The 15,801-nt window shown below is 31.4% G+C and overlaps 1 long non-coding RNA gene across 1 annotated transcript; it reads right to left on the bottom strand.

Moving 5' to 3' along the window:
* Positions 1-11,258: 11,258 nt before the first annotated feature.
* Positions 11,259-15,742, bottom strand: LOC128171009 (uncharacterized). Its single transcript, XR_008241976.1, has 3 exons — positions 15,421-15,742; positions 12,401-12,531; positions 11,259-11,296 (listed from the first exon to the last, which is right to left on the bottom strand). It is a non-coding gene; the product is annotated as an uncharacterized LOC128171009 (long non-coding RNA).
* Positions 15,743-15,801: the final 59 nt, after the last annotated feature.

Below are 15,801 nucleotides of genomic sequence, written 5' to 3'. Positions count from 1 at the left end.
TTTTTTTAAAATTGGGATACGTTGTATCTTTTGATTGAAATCGTCATAGTTGAGAGAGAGAGAGAGAGAGAGAGAGAGAGAGGGAGAGAGAGAGAGAGAGCTACGAACCGATAATATGATATCTGTACAAGGTCAATTGAGGGAATTTGAATTAGAATCTTGAAATTCCTCGATAACTTGCATTAGTACATCTTATGTCATCTTTCCATGCCTTCACAATAAATTTACGTTAATCCATGAATATCCAAGTCAATAAAACGGTCTACATGTACATGTATTTTGACACCGACACGCTACAGCATTTACTATGAAATTCAATAATCTATAAGAGATGTAATAATGTATTTGCCCAATTACTTATTATGGTTTCTCTTTCCAGTTGGATTTTTTAACATATAAACACCATATTTTTTTTTAATTCATCTCAACATATAAAATATAGATTTGTGCGTTACCATGTATCTTTTTGATGTGGCCAGCTTTGCTAATAGATTTAAAAAAGAACTTTTTTGTTCGCACGACTGAGCCAGTCGTCGTCAAACTAATTGTTTATAATATATCAAAGTTATCAATACATCTTTGTATTTATTGTATGTTTTGCTTTTATATAAATACAATGTATATGTAATTTACTTGAAGTATAAAAATTAGAGATTTGTATAACGAGTGTTGCATGTATGTAAGTAGGCGATCACTTGACCATTATGTTATGTATTGTAAGTTTTTGCTATTCATAGATTTCTGTCATCTCCATTTGTTATTACTTCAACGTGAATAAATCACTTACTTATACTTATGAAGTGTGAGCAGGTAACAAAAAAACTTCCTTGTTAATTACCACTTGTGGACAAACAAAGAATTTTAAAAAAAATCATGATAAATGGTATTGTATGTCAACAATGTGAAACATTTCCCGTGTTTTATATATAATCTTCAGATTTTTTTCTGCGAGACATTATGTAATATTGATAAGTTAACGACAATGCAAAAATATATTTCCAACTTTATCGATTACTCAAGAGCAATACTAAAATCAATATTCAGCGATATTATTTAACTAATAAATCTACCCCAGCCGTATTTCTTTAGTGAAGTAAGGTATTTACAACATGATAATCTTTTATATTTGCAACATTTAAACTTTAGATAAAGAATAATTGGATCAACAAATCTGTTACTGATGGACTCCAACAAATAATTTTGTTATACTTTCATGTTACATACTGAAATCTGATTGGTTAAGACGCAGTTAATAATATTTACTATTACCCTCAGCGTTAGCAACGCACTTGGCAACGGGTAACATTAAAAAATGTTACATGCGCGAAAATTATGCGCGTACGGTTCGCTGTAAAATTCACGTTATTCCCATATAAAAGCAGTAAAATTTTCTTAAAAATTTTAAAAAAGACATTCAGTATAACAAAATAAATAGTGCCTGTTTGGGAGGATAACAGTTGAAATTGACACCCCTCGAAAACCATTGTCAACCTCCGCTTCGCGTCGGTTGACAATGGTTTTCTCGGGGTGTCAATTTCAACTGTTACCCTCCCAAACAGGCACTATTTATATAATATTTCTTTGGTTTCTTTTTATTCCTTGTTACCATTTTTACTTCTTTTTGTACATGCCATGTAAAGTTTTGATAGAAGAATAATGATCTGATTGATGTTTCTGTTTTTGTTTTTCATATTAATAGGTATTTAGTTACATTCAATGATTTGTAGTGTTATTAGGTGAAATCAAATGTATCCAAAAAGCACAGGTAATTTCATGAAAACACAAGCCAGTGTCAAAAGAAAAATCTAAAATCAAATAAAATCAAAACAAATAATAATCACATATATTAATGTGTATTACAATTTAATTTTCACATTGGTTTCTCATTTGTGCAATTGGTTCCTGTTACTGGGCATGTCAAGATGAAGCGGGATGCCTATAGCAGGTACAGCAGTCCCTTGCCGGTTTTTTTCCGCGGCCAAATTGTCGATCGTGCTGCCAAAGAATGATATGACATACGATTTTATTTATTATTTAAAATTATTATTATATTATCATCAATTGATATTTATTAAAATCAAGAGGAAATGAAATTTAAAAAAAAAATGCCAATGATGCATATGATGAAAACTGATTTAAAAGATGCAACAGAAAGTCGTTACAGAACATACCCACATACTCACAATAACACAGACAAATATGGGAAAACAGTACTAACCCCCCCCCCCCCCGTCCTCCTGAGGAAAGTGGTATATGATTTCGCCTAGTTTTAAGACCAAAGGACGGCAAAATATTTTTCTGCTCTAAAGTTTGTTTGGTTTCAACTCTGTTTTATTCTGATAATGGACGTTCCTTTTACATATATGTGCGAAGATAAGTTTATGGCATCGGTAGGATTATAAAATAGCCTAATAAATCAATTAATTTTTTAAACACTCGCAATATGCATGTATTTTTCAGAAAAGTAATGTCTGAGATACACTCATGCCAAATTTCAAGTTGATGGGTCTTAAAATAGCGGATATATACGTCATTATTCTCTCGAAGTCGCCAGTTTATTTTTACTCGGACATTTACCGGTCCAGGGCTCACAATGGGATTTTGCCTATGACAACAGCAGTATTGCAACAAGTCGCGACACATTCGCACTAATTTTTTTTAAATTTCACATCAAACGTATGCTACTTAAATCCTTAAATTTCGATAAAAATCCTTAAATACTCTCCAAACTACTCACCAGACCGGCCATTGTGATAGCTAATGTTAAACTCAGTTTCATTGGTTAATATTCCTGATTGTCCTTTCTCGAAGACGTCAAAATGGCTGGCCTTGTCAGAAGTCAATGTGGTTGCAGAATAAAAGTTCAGTATGGAGAGTATTTCAGGAATTTTATCGGATTTTTGTATGTAAGTAGCTTGCGTTTGATGTAAGATTTATAAAGATTAGTGCAGATGTTTCTCGACTCTTTTAAGTGTTTTAAAAATTAATTGATTTATTAGGCTTTTGAAGCGAGCTGGTAGTTTTTTTTATCTGGGTCAGAGTTCGACCCCTTTCTTTATTTATGGTTACATTGAAATTAATGTTAAAACGGGCTTGGCCCCTGTGGTTCATCTTGTGATTTTTAATCGGGTCATGGTTAACCTGTGTTTAAGATACGGTGATTGGTATCAGCTACTGGTTATATCCCTGGTTGTAGTAGTCATTATTAGACATACTTTCTATGTTTAATTAATGCACAAAAATACTTACCATTTTCATATAATTGGAAACAGAAAAAGTTTCGCTTCTTCCAACTGTATATAATTTAATTCTGATTGTAACGCCTCATTTGATTGTCTTAACAAATTCATATATATATGTATAACATAACTTGCCTACGTCACAATACGACGCACGTGCGAAACGTGTTAATCTGCTTGACGTTACGTTTAAATTTTGTATAAATTAACATATTTTAACTTATTAATGGGTCTTTTCATCTTGATTTAAATAGAAGAAAATTAAATTATAAGGAATAAATTTAATTTCTACCTATGTTATACGAGTATAACATAACTTTGAACAGTTTACTCTTTTTTATAAACCGCTTCGCGGTTTATAAAGCGTAAACTGCCCAAAGCTATGTTATATCGTATAACATAGGTAAACATTAAATCCATTCCTTAAAAAGAAGAGGGGAGAACATATAAAGAACGAGAAAAGGGACACGATTCATCTCGTTAACCATGTAGGCCAAACTGAAATAAAGACAGAAAATATTTTTAAACGTGTATTTAAAAACTTTTTCATTTTGTTTTCAAATCAACTCTTACATATTTCTTGAAAATATAAAATGATCTCTATCACATGAACGGAAAAAATAATATACTCTTGACGTTTTTAAAAACAAAACGAGAACAATTATTATGCAAAACTAGAAAGGAGCTCATTGCAAAGCAAGGAATAGCTCCTCCTTCGCAGAAATTTATATCATCGTGTTTGAACAACATTCTAGCAATGTTTTTCAATCTTTGTCAAGGCGATGAAGAAAAGAACATGTTTACTAAATGCACTCTACTATACAAACAAATAGAGATATTATAAAGTTTCTATCATTTGATTCTCTGCACGTTGTTGTTTTTTTTTTTTTGTTTTTTTTGCATGTGCTTTTTTGAGAAACTTATTTAATTATCATAATTGTCTAAATATAGACGGAATCACATGGACGACGATTTTTCTTACACAGTGGGTACGACCGGTACAGTCATTTCATGCATATCTTTTACAAATTTATGCTATGCTATGGTATGCGATTTTAATGATATGATATGAGATTTGTATGCTATGCTATGAGATTTGTATGCTATGCTATGAGAAATTGAAATGAAGGGCTAAATGATATGGTATGCTATGCTATGCTATGGTATGCTATGAGATTTGAACAAAAACGCCTCCATACACAGAAGAATTCCACAAATTTCGAAGTAAAATAATAAGAAGCCAAAGTTTACCACAAATCTATTATGTAAACATTTATTTTTTTTCCAATAAAAACATTTAAAACCGAGTTAAAAGAATGTTGTATGCTATGCTATGGTATGATATGACGAATGCGATTCTATGAGATTGTATACTATGGTATGAGATTCCAATGATATGCTATGAGATTCCAATGTTATGCTATGAGATTCCAATGCTATGATATGCTATGGTGTATGTTGTAAAAGATATGCTTGAACCGACTGTATGAAGGTCAAAGGCATAATATTTTACGCGGATTTTTTTTCATTGAACGCGGCAAGCGCCAATGAATCTTTAAAGAAATACAGTTATATGTGGAGATCCTGAACATTTTTACAGGGGGCTTTGAGGCTTTACAGTGTATTTTGTTTTTTCGGAAAGGGGATAACCGAAACCCTTTTCCGGATATTTTGGAAAAAATGGAAATATTCAAGAAATGTGGATAGACGATATGGGTGCCAGGTCTTCCATCCATTTTTTTTTTCAGAACAAGAACTACAGATCTGCAGCTAGAGATTGTCATGACTAGCTCTTATTGGGAGTTGATTTTAATCAACTCTCCCATGCAGTTAATCAGCAAAGTGAAACAGTGCTTGGACCAAAACACAAATGCTCACCGCTATTTTATCAATATCGATCAATTATCTGTTTATCTATCTTTCCACTTGCATCCAAAATACATTTTAATAGTTTATCCATTTATCTTTTTACACATTTATCTATTTTCCGATGAATCATTCGATAACTTAAGAAAAACACAAAATTCCTATCAAAACGTAGCCAAAACATTTTTTTCAGAACTGCATGCATACATGTATTATTTTCAGAAATTCCGGTGTACATGCAATATACTTAAAAGAACACTAAATGATTAAGATAAATGCAAGATGACGGAATTGATTACAAATTATATATTTATGTGTTGTTTCATATCATGAATATTTGTGTACGTTAAGGAGGAAAATAAACAGACAAGTCAGATATATTTTACAGAACTTACCTCTCTAAGAACAATACTGATTGTCAGCTGAGCTAGATTTCTAAAATGTGATTACATAATACAGTGGTTATCAAATTTGCAATGGCTATATTTTTATCTCAATCGTGGTATATTTTTTTTAATTTGTTTATTATTAGCCTCACGATCATCTGTTTAAAGCATAAATGCATTCACTGTTAAGTAATTCCGAGCTGAAATTACATCAATATGCTCATATTACGCTGCAACATGTAGTATGAAAGGTGACACTGTCCTATAAGCTTCCATAGGTTCTATAAATACGACAAAAAATACCATTACGCAATGTTGTTCGACTTTTATAAGCCATTGTATCTTCAAATATTCGATTTTTGTAATTGTCCTTGTCTGTGATAATATTACGAATCAATTTTGAGCCCCAAAACCCAGTAACTTCATAAAACATGAGTGACACAAAATGGGCGTGTCTTATAGCATAACCGAAAAACGGTATTGGCTGCGCCTCGTAGTAATACATAGCATCTGCTACATAAAAAAATTGTTTTAAAATAATGTTGTTTTAAATTATACACAATCGGAAATAATGTAAATATTGGTAATAAGGAATCATTCTTTGAATATTATTCGGTCGGAGAGTAGAAAAATCTATCATAAAACTATCGTGGTTTCTGTGATCGTTTGCGGCCAGTAACAGTTGTTAAATCATTCTTTTACATGTTAGAAAAAAAATACGTTTAAGTGTTAACATAACTTTCAGTTACTAAACGAAACGGTTTGCTTTAGGGGTCCATGGAAATCTCCTACATATAGATAAAGGGATTGATGCATTGCCATGCTTTTATTAAATTTGATCTCAACTTGTATTTTTGTTCTAAGGCTATTATATCCAATTTAAGTAAATAAGCAGTAACCTTGTAAAAGGCATGGATACAATCAATGTATATATTTTTATAATTTCATTCCTAAAGAATAAAGGACACATAACATTTTTATGATGAAAAAAAAAATACTCTGAGGCTGATGGTCGGATAACTTTAATTACCATAATGCTGTTCTAGTATAAAAGCAAAGAAGACGTTTAGGTTGCTAAGCCAATTATGGTTTTTTAGTCGTTTTTCCGTTGTATTGAAACTTCGTACAGAAACAAGGACACAGCTTTTTCATGTTTTATGTAGTTATTCATATAGATTGCAAAACAGATAAATACAAACGATTTAGAAAACAAATCAAAACCACCATATTCATATTAAGAAAATGTTGCTCATGTTATTTTCCGTCTCTGTAATGGTCCTGTTAATAAGAGATAAGGTATCCTTCACCCCTGCATTCTTAGGACCATGCACGTTTTCTGAATCCTGTTCCTGAAACTGCTCTTCATTTGGTCCTTTGGCTATGTGAGCATGGAACGCTTTCAACTTGAAAAAAAACAGTGTTTGCATGGTGATTGTGTTTTCTTTGCAAAATTGCGTTTTGAATGTCATCACTCGTTTATAATGAAAAAGTCGTAGTTAAATGAAACCAACCAACAAGAGCAGCGCGGGTTTTAACGTATTTTCGGTCTCCAGCCTCAGGTTTTAGATGACGCTGTCAACATTAAGATATCAAACAAATCTTTAAACCATGACTTAACCGAATAGTCTAACCAAAAAGTTCACTCTATTCGCTAAGCAAACTAATTATACCTTGTAAATATGTACTGGTACAGCTTTTTTGTATTTGGCTCCACGATCACACTAGCAAAGAGAAAAAAATGCGCTTTAAAAAATCTACAAAATCTCACTTAAATTTAGAACGGAAAAACTTGTAGTTTGATAGTCATTTCACTATGGATTCGACCATTGAGATGTCGAACAGTAGGAATTGACGACAAATGAAAATTTTGCTATTGCGAATATGTTTTTATAAGGTGACATGTCAGGTTTTTTTGTCATTACTTAAACATTTTGATAATTTTAGTCACTGGTATTAGATATAATATATATCTATATATATATATTTAAGTTGTTTTGGATTGAGGTAAGATTAAAGAACAACAATGTCCTTTTAATCATTGAATACTAATTAATAAAGTTCAAATTATAAATGAAATATAAAGTTTTAAATGATGCAACAATAAACAGGGTTTCAATCTATATAAGCTAGTGGATGTGCCAAAAATTTATGCTATTCCTAAACTTACCCTTTACCCATTCAAAAATATCATTTTGACTCTGCATCTTTCTGCTTACGTAAATGAGCCGATTGTCTTATATTTAATTTTTTGGGGGGTAAGAATTGGTATATCTTTTTACTAAGCTGCGTTGGTTTACAAGAATACTAGTATGATTTTTATTTCTTTCTTGTGTGTGATAAGGTGGGTGATAGATGTACAGTTAACATTGATTTCAATTGGTTTGTATATGCTGTAATTTGATTAAACAAAAAAAATTGCTTACCCAGGTACCGTACTTAAGATGATCTGGAATAGCTTCGATACTATCTAAAGCAAATACAAGAAGGGTGGCCAAACAGAAGCTGACAACTGAGATATTGGTCATCTTGGCATCAGTGTAGGTAAAACTAAAAAAACACAAAGTACTGAGGTACTAACGGGAGTTGGTTTTATCGATTATCATTTATTCAAAATCAACGATATGTGATTTTGCATGGCAAGAAGTATCAGTAATCGAAATATTTCTGAGAAATTGTATGGATCCAGGCAAGATTGAACTCTTATCTTGTTCAACCAAACGCTCGGCTGTCTCCGTTATCTCCAACAAGCAAGAGATACTCTGTTTTGTCGGATATTAACGGAGACAGCAGAGCGTCTGGTTGAACGAGACTGATTGAACTCTAACGTAGGAATACATACGACTTTAATAATTATCTAAACTGTTTGTATAATTTAAAATCTTATTATTTTTATGGTATTAATAAATATGTTTTCTTGAAAAACAATGCTTCAGAATACATAGCATCGAATATATCGATTATTTTCAAGAATTAAGTGTTGTCAGCGGTATTGATATGTGCTAAGGTCCAAACACTGTTTCATTTTCGCTTTGCCTGAGTAAGTGCATAGGAGAGTTGATTAAAATCAACCCCCTAAAAATTAGGTTTATATTTTTTTTTCACCTTAGACATTAGAATTTACTGCTAGTTTTGAAAATTAGCAAGTAAATGGATATTCTTAAGGAAAGTTAAATAGCTATAACAACTTTAACAATTGTATGCTTATGTGTTAGGTTTTGCATCCAGAACTCTATGTGATTAATGTAAGTGACAAAATATATATGCAATGTACATTTCTTTAGACATGAATATAGCAATATTAAACCATTATAATACTGTTTAAAAAAACAAAGATAAATGGAATGATCCTAACTCTTGTTCATCTCATGTTGGTCATTTTACCCTTATTTTAAAAATACATCAGTGTATCAGAATATTGTAAGAAAATCTTATTTTAGTTTTGGCTTTCCAGTGGATCATGTTAATTGTTTGTTCCTCATAGATCATATATAATATTTTGGGGGAAACCCCAAGATGTACTGTGATCAAGCTCAGAAATGATAGTCCCGCTAATATCCACTAGAATTGTTCTTTTAAAAAAATAATGGATGCTTCTTTTTCTTATCATGACATCATGACCCTTAGGTCATTAGAAATGTTTGTGTGAAGCAGGATTTTCCATTGTTTCTCTATAAGAAAGATATGGACCGGACACGAAATTTGCACTTTTCCTGCCATTGACCTTGACCTTGCTAAAATGGACTTGAGTCAAAAGCATGACACATCTTCGGTTATAATTAAGCAATCTTTGTGTCATCCGAAAGATATGGCCTGGACAAGAATTTTGCGCAGATAGACAGACGGACAGACAATGTGATTCCTGTTTGCACCAATAACTTCGTTTGCAGTTGGTATTAAAACACAATGTGAACCATTTATGTCCTGATATTACTAGTTTTTTGTTGTTTTTTTTTAACAGTTTACATCCTTGTGAAAGGAAATGATGATTAAAATGTCAAGAGCTTAATTACTTGTTGATCGGATTTTGATCCACAATAGTTTGTTATAATAGCTAAATGAAACTTTCAGCCTCAGCATATACATAATTAAACCATATATTTGTTTATCGCCACTTAGCTCAGCAAGGCGACATAGGGAACAACATTTAAAAATGTGTCAATAGATACACTTTAGATGCATACACGAACATAAAAAATACCCTAATATACAAACAATGTTAAAGACAATGAGCAAAGACAACGGTATTCTTTAGTCTTTAGTATTCATATATTTCAATCAAAATTAAGATATTTACATAAAGACAAAGTGAAGGTAATTTCTAGAACCTACCTCCTTTGTCGATGATGAATGGTGGATTTGAATTGTCCGCTATGCTAACATTTATGTTTAAATTGAAAACGCAATGTAGCTATTGGTTAGTTGCTGTGGTTATATGTATCCAGATCGTTCTATATGCCTTTACATGTTTTATCATTAGCTTCACGATCATCTATTTTGAGCTACACTGTATCTCTTTACATAATTATTCGTTGCATCTGATATCGATATGATGTGTTTATGTTTAAGGATGCAACATATGATCTAACATTTAAAACTGTTTTTAAATCTCTGTTAGATAATAATGATTTAAAAGTTTTATTGTATTATATTTGGCGTTTTCAATAGTTGGCAGATATTGATTTTTGAACAAGTTGGCGTGGATTTGAATTAGCGTATTCCTGAATGTGACTTTTCTTAAACATTTATGCATGCCATTTAGCGATGTACCTGATTTAGCGGAAGCCGCATTCGGTCAAAAGCGCTAAATAGAATACAAAGCCAAATCGATGAAAGGAAAATTTTCAATGATGTCCCCATTAATACATTAAAAAATTAGTATTTTTTACTTGTAAAAATCCACAGGAACGAAATCGGATTTCTTATTGAGATTTATAATGGGGAGTGGTCATATCTTTGCTCCATTTTGAATACCTCTATAAATCTATACCACAAACAAACATAGAACGAGTATGTATATGACCTTTAATTTACATCACTCTTTTAAAGAAATGGTGGCTAAACGCACCTAATTATAGTAGCGCGGGTTTTAGCGTGATCTTCGTTTCCATTTTGATGCATACAAACTTTAACTCATTACATAATTTTTTCCGTTGCATCTGACTTCAATATGATAAGTTTGTGATTTTTTGGAAGCTTCTTATGGAGGGATTGTTCTGTACGTTGTTTGGTATTGTGTTCCAAAGTCGTATGGTATTGGGAAGAAAAGCGTCGTAATATAACTATGTTCTTGCTTAGATTTTCGTATTGAGTTAGTGCTTCTTGTATTATGTGATTCATTGAAACGTAGCTGAGTCTGCAAAAAGTTTAATAGATAATAAGGATTTGGGAACTTTGCAGTGTACATATGGTCATAAAATATAGAATTTGAAATTTTTATGTAACAAATATCCTGTAAACTTAAAAAAATCCCAAAAAGAAAAAGCAACATGTTTGTATCCATGACGAATTATTTTTCATAACTAGTTTTCACAAATTCGTGTTATGATTAAACGAAAAAACCCGTGGTTCAATCCACTCATCGGAACAGCGCGAATATTAATATTAACGTCATCTTGGTTTCCAGCCTTCTTTATAATTTTGCGCTGTGAAAATTAAGATTATACGAAAAGAGCTAAAACATCCAAACCATGATATAACCAAATATTCAAATGAAATGCATAATACTCGAATAGCATATGTTAAATACACAAATCACTTTACCTTGAAACTCATGACAGCCTTTTTATCTTTGGTTCCATGTTTATACTTTCTTAATGAAAAAAAACACACATTAGGAAAATCAAAAAACATTCACTTTAACTCGGACAAAAATTAGAATATCAGATTTAATCAATTTAACGGATTGCACATGCCTCGAAGAAACGAAATTAACGATAAATAAAAATTATGTAAGTAAGACAGCTAATGATAGTTAAGCATTAAATAAAGCAAATAAAAAAATAATGAAAAGGGTTTAAAGGGGCATGGTAACGATTTTGGTCAACAATTATTTTTTTCGATTTCAATGTTTAAAATGCTTCTGTAAGGCATTTTCAATAAGCAACCAAAATTTGAGTGTCATTTGCTGAGTAGTAAGCGGGTTACAAAGCTTACAATTCCTCGCTATGTAAAAAAAACCAAAAAAACTTTTGTTTACATTTTGAACGCTGAGGTGAAAATTCCAGTTTTAGACCTAAACTAAATGTGTTAATCCATAGAAACTGTTTATTTATGCTTAAAATGAATAAAAATATAGACAAATCAACTTGAAAAAGATTTTTACTGGTATATTGAACCTATGTAAACAAAAATGGCACGAGCCTTGTTTATATGACAAAGAATTGTGAGCCCAGCATCTTGCTTAAAACTCATCGACGGGCACCCAAATTTCATCTGATCATTAGAAATGCATTCATAAAGCAATGTAAATAATAAAAACAGAAAAATAGAATATGACCAAAATCGTGACAATGCCCCTTAAATACAAAATCAGAAGAATAAGAAGAAAAGTTATGTTACTCTTTAACTGTAAGCTTAAACTATCTTAAACTATCGTTTTGAATATAAACTGTTCTATTTTCGTAATTAGGTTAGACGTCTTAAAGTTATAGTTATATAAGAATATAGAAATGTGTTATGTTATGTTTCTTTCCTTTAGACTAATAAATTGGTTTCTAACTAACACGTATACAATTTTTTTTTTAAATGGAAATTAAAGAAAAAAACAGAACCAAATAAAGTTAATTTGTTTTGACTTTTTTCTAGTATCTTAATATATTTGTAAATGAATTGTAAATAGAAAGACGATCGGGTTTTTTTAATAGAACTGTAGAGGCCACATCTAATATAATTTTTACAAGAGTTGTTTACCCATCTATTGTTTGTAACATCATGAAGGAACACGTCGGTACTTTCCAATGCAACGATCAAAGCGAACAAGTAAAAGCTGACAACAAGGATACGGGACATTTTGGAATTGGTGTAGGTTATTGTAGAGGAAACTGTAAATAAATTAAAAATGTTTTTAAAACCTTAATTTTATCTCAAAATCTATAATCAGCTTCAAAACTACTCCCCACTAAAAGAAAAAAAATCGAAGTTGCTTCAAAAATGCCATTTATTTCAAAACTAATCTAATATGTTATAACTATTTTTTGCTCTTCTTTGTATATAAATTAAAAAAAAAAAACCGAAAGTTATTGAAAATTTACGAACTCTTTCACATCTTTTAATGATGTGTTTGTAATTTTGTCGTTATTGAAAGGAACACAAACTATTCAGGATATTGCAAATAATCAGCCTTAGACACAAAACATCATTTTAATAAGAATTTAATCCGTAGAATTTAAAGTACACATTCTTCAGCAGGTCCTTTTTGTTTTTTGCATCGGCCGATTACCGTTAAACTCATTTAATTAATATATGATTACGGTAAAAATTGATGTAAATAATTGATGTAAATTAATATTACAATATCAAAATATCTTGACAACTAAGTACAGTAGATCTTGCTAAAAAAATTGAAAATCTACCAATTTTTATCCACCTCTTTTTTTTTTGGTTAATACCAAGCCCCTTTTGTTGTTGTTCTCTATTCCTATTTACCCTCTCCCCATTTCGTGGCCCCACTTTTCTCTAGGTAATAATGGTTTCATCAAACTTAAATCTGCATAACCTGTGCTTTCACACTAAGCACTAAGTTTTGGACCGAAAACTTTCCCAGAATAATTTTAAAGATTTTCTCTATATATTCCTATGTAAAAATTCAAATCGCCATCACGGCCCCACCCTACCACTAGGGACTGTGATTTTTGCAAACTTGAATTTACACTACCCGAAGATGCCTCTACACAAGTGTAAGCTTTTCTGGCCAAATAGTCTTTAAAAACAAGATTTTTAAAGATTTCCTCTATATACCAAATGCACTTTACTATACAGACAAATAGAGATCTTTGAAAGTGTCTATCGTTTGATTCTCCGCACGTTATTTTGTTTTTGTTTTTTTGTTGTTGTTTTTTTTGTATGTCCTATTTTTTGGAGAAACTTATTTAACAATCATAATTGTCGAAATGTAGACAGAATCACATGGATTTTCTCGGAAACTTATTTATACATATCTTTAAAATAGTCAGAATGTAAATGGTAGGAACAACAAGATATTTTTGTAAATAGTATTCATACGTCAGTTCAGTATTAATTAGATACAATTTTTCAGAAATATATCCATTACTGAAACGTAATAAATTATTGACCTCTTTCCTCATAGCACTGAATTGATGTTGGGAAAAAAGGTAGGAAAATCATCTATTCCTCAAATCATTCCACACACCATATTTGAGGATTAACAGGAATTATTGCAAGAACCATCTGAAATGTACTAACCGTGTACGAGAAAAAGGGACGCATAGAAAACGAAACGAGAAACGGAGGAAAAACACGAGCATGTGATGACAGGTGTGCGTTAGCAACATATTTAGAACAAGAAACGACTTGTACAACCATAAAACTGATATAAACTAACAGAAAGATATAAACGTTGTGTTATCCCAAAGAACACAGTAATTTTTTAATAAATTGCCAAAGAAGAATATTTTGCAAACAATAATTACAGAGGATACATGTTGTGGTCGATCATATTTCCTCCATAATATTTAGTGATGAGACAACAGTCAAGCTCAGAACTATTGATAAAATGCATGTTTAGAGAAAATCAAACGAAAGATTGCGACCCGTCTTCCCCTTTTACCGCGGTGACAGAGGGTCAACATGCTGCGTTTTTGTTATGTTTTTAGGATACATTACCTTTTATGGAGTGAGAACATTGAAAGCAATTAAGGTTGCTCACTACATACCCGGGAAAAGTTTCTCGAACAGAACAAAAATATGTTTATAAAAGATAGTTTGATGAATACGAAATATAAAAATCAAATAAAAATATGCAATTTTAGATTTTAAAAAAATGGGGTTTAAAAAAAAAAAAACTTATTCAATAAATATAAATTAAAGCCCCAAACGGATTCGAACTCGTGTTCTACAGTTCGCAAGACCGATGCTTTAACCACTGAGCTATGGTGATAGAAAACCAATCCGAGAGATACAAACAGTTAACAAATCATTTAAGTCGCCATTTTGTGAAGTAGTCTCTCTTAAATAGAAAAATATAAGTCTTGGTTTAGTAAGGTGCCTTAAAGGGAAGAAAAATACAGTGATACCTTTTGGACGAGTGTTTGTAACCATATGTTTCAGAAATCACCGCGAGGTTTCTCGGGAAGATGATGCGTCATGCCATATGTTCTGAAGATCGAATCAATTCAACAAAACAACATTAACCCCTGGCCCCTACAAAGCCCCAAATCTTAAAGTTATAGAGAATGTGTGGAGTTGTGATAGCTCGAGAGCAACAGGGAGTGAACGAAATATTAATTGCACCTGCCCAGAAAAAAAAAGTTGTTGACACATATAATAGGCTCCCGTTGGTGTTTATTTACAGCCTCTTTTAGAGGTTACAGATGCTATTTATCAATATCGATCAATTATCTGTTTATCTATCTTTCTACTTGCATCAAAAATACATTTTGATTATTCATCCATTTATCTTTTTAAAAATTAATTAATCTTCAGACGAATTTTTCGATAACTTAAGAAAAAGACAACATTCCTATCAAAACGAACCCAAAACATGTTTTCAGAATTGCATGCATACAAGTATTAATTTAAGAAATTCCATTGTAAATGCAATATACTAAATAAACACTAAAAGATGAACATTTATGCAATATTACAGAACGGATAACAAATTTAATATGTATGTCTTGCATCACATAATGAATGTTTGTGTTCTTAAAGGAAGAAAGTAAATAGACAAGTCAGATATATTATAAAGAACTTACCTTTCTGTGGTCTAAGAACAAAACTGATTGTCAGCTGAGCTAGATTTCTAAAATGTGATTGCATAATACAGTGGTTATCAAGTTTGCAATTGCTATATTTTCATCTCAATCGTGGTATATTTCTTTAATTTGTTTATTATTAGCCTCACGACAATCTGTTTAAAGCATAAATGCATTCACTGTTAAGTAATTCCGAGCTGAAATTACATCAATATGCTCATATTACGCTGCAACATGTAGTATGAAAGGTGACACTGTCCTATAAGCTTCCATAGGTTCTATAAATACGACAAAAAATACCATTACGCAATGTTGTTCGACTTTTATAAGCCATTGTCTCTTCAAATATTACATTTTTAATTGTCCTTGTCTGTGATAACA

Source organism: Crassostrea angulata, chromosome 2 (assembly GCF_025612915.1).
Source record: "Crassostrea angulata isolate pt1a10 chromosome 2, ASM2561291v2, whole genome shotgun sequence".
Taxonomy (NCBI): domain Eukaryota; kingdom Metazoa; phylum Mollusca; class Bivalvia; order Ostreida; family Ostreidae; genus Magallana; species Magallana angulata.
The sequence above is the reverse complement of the archived record's forward strand: the minus strand, read 5'-3'. Positions and strand labels throughout refer to the sequence as shown.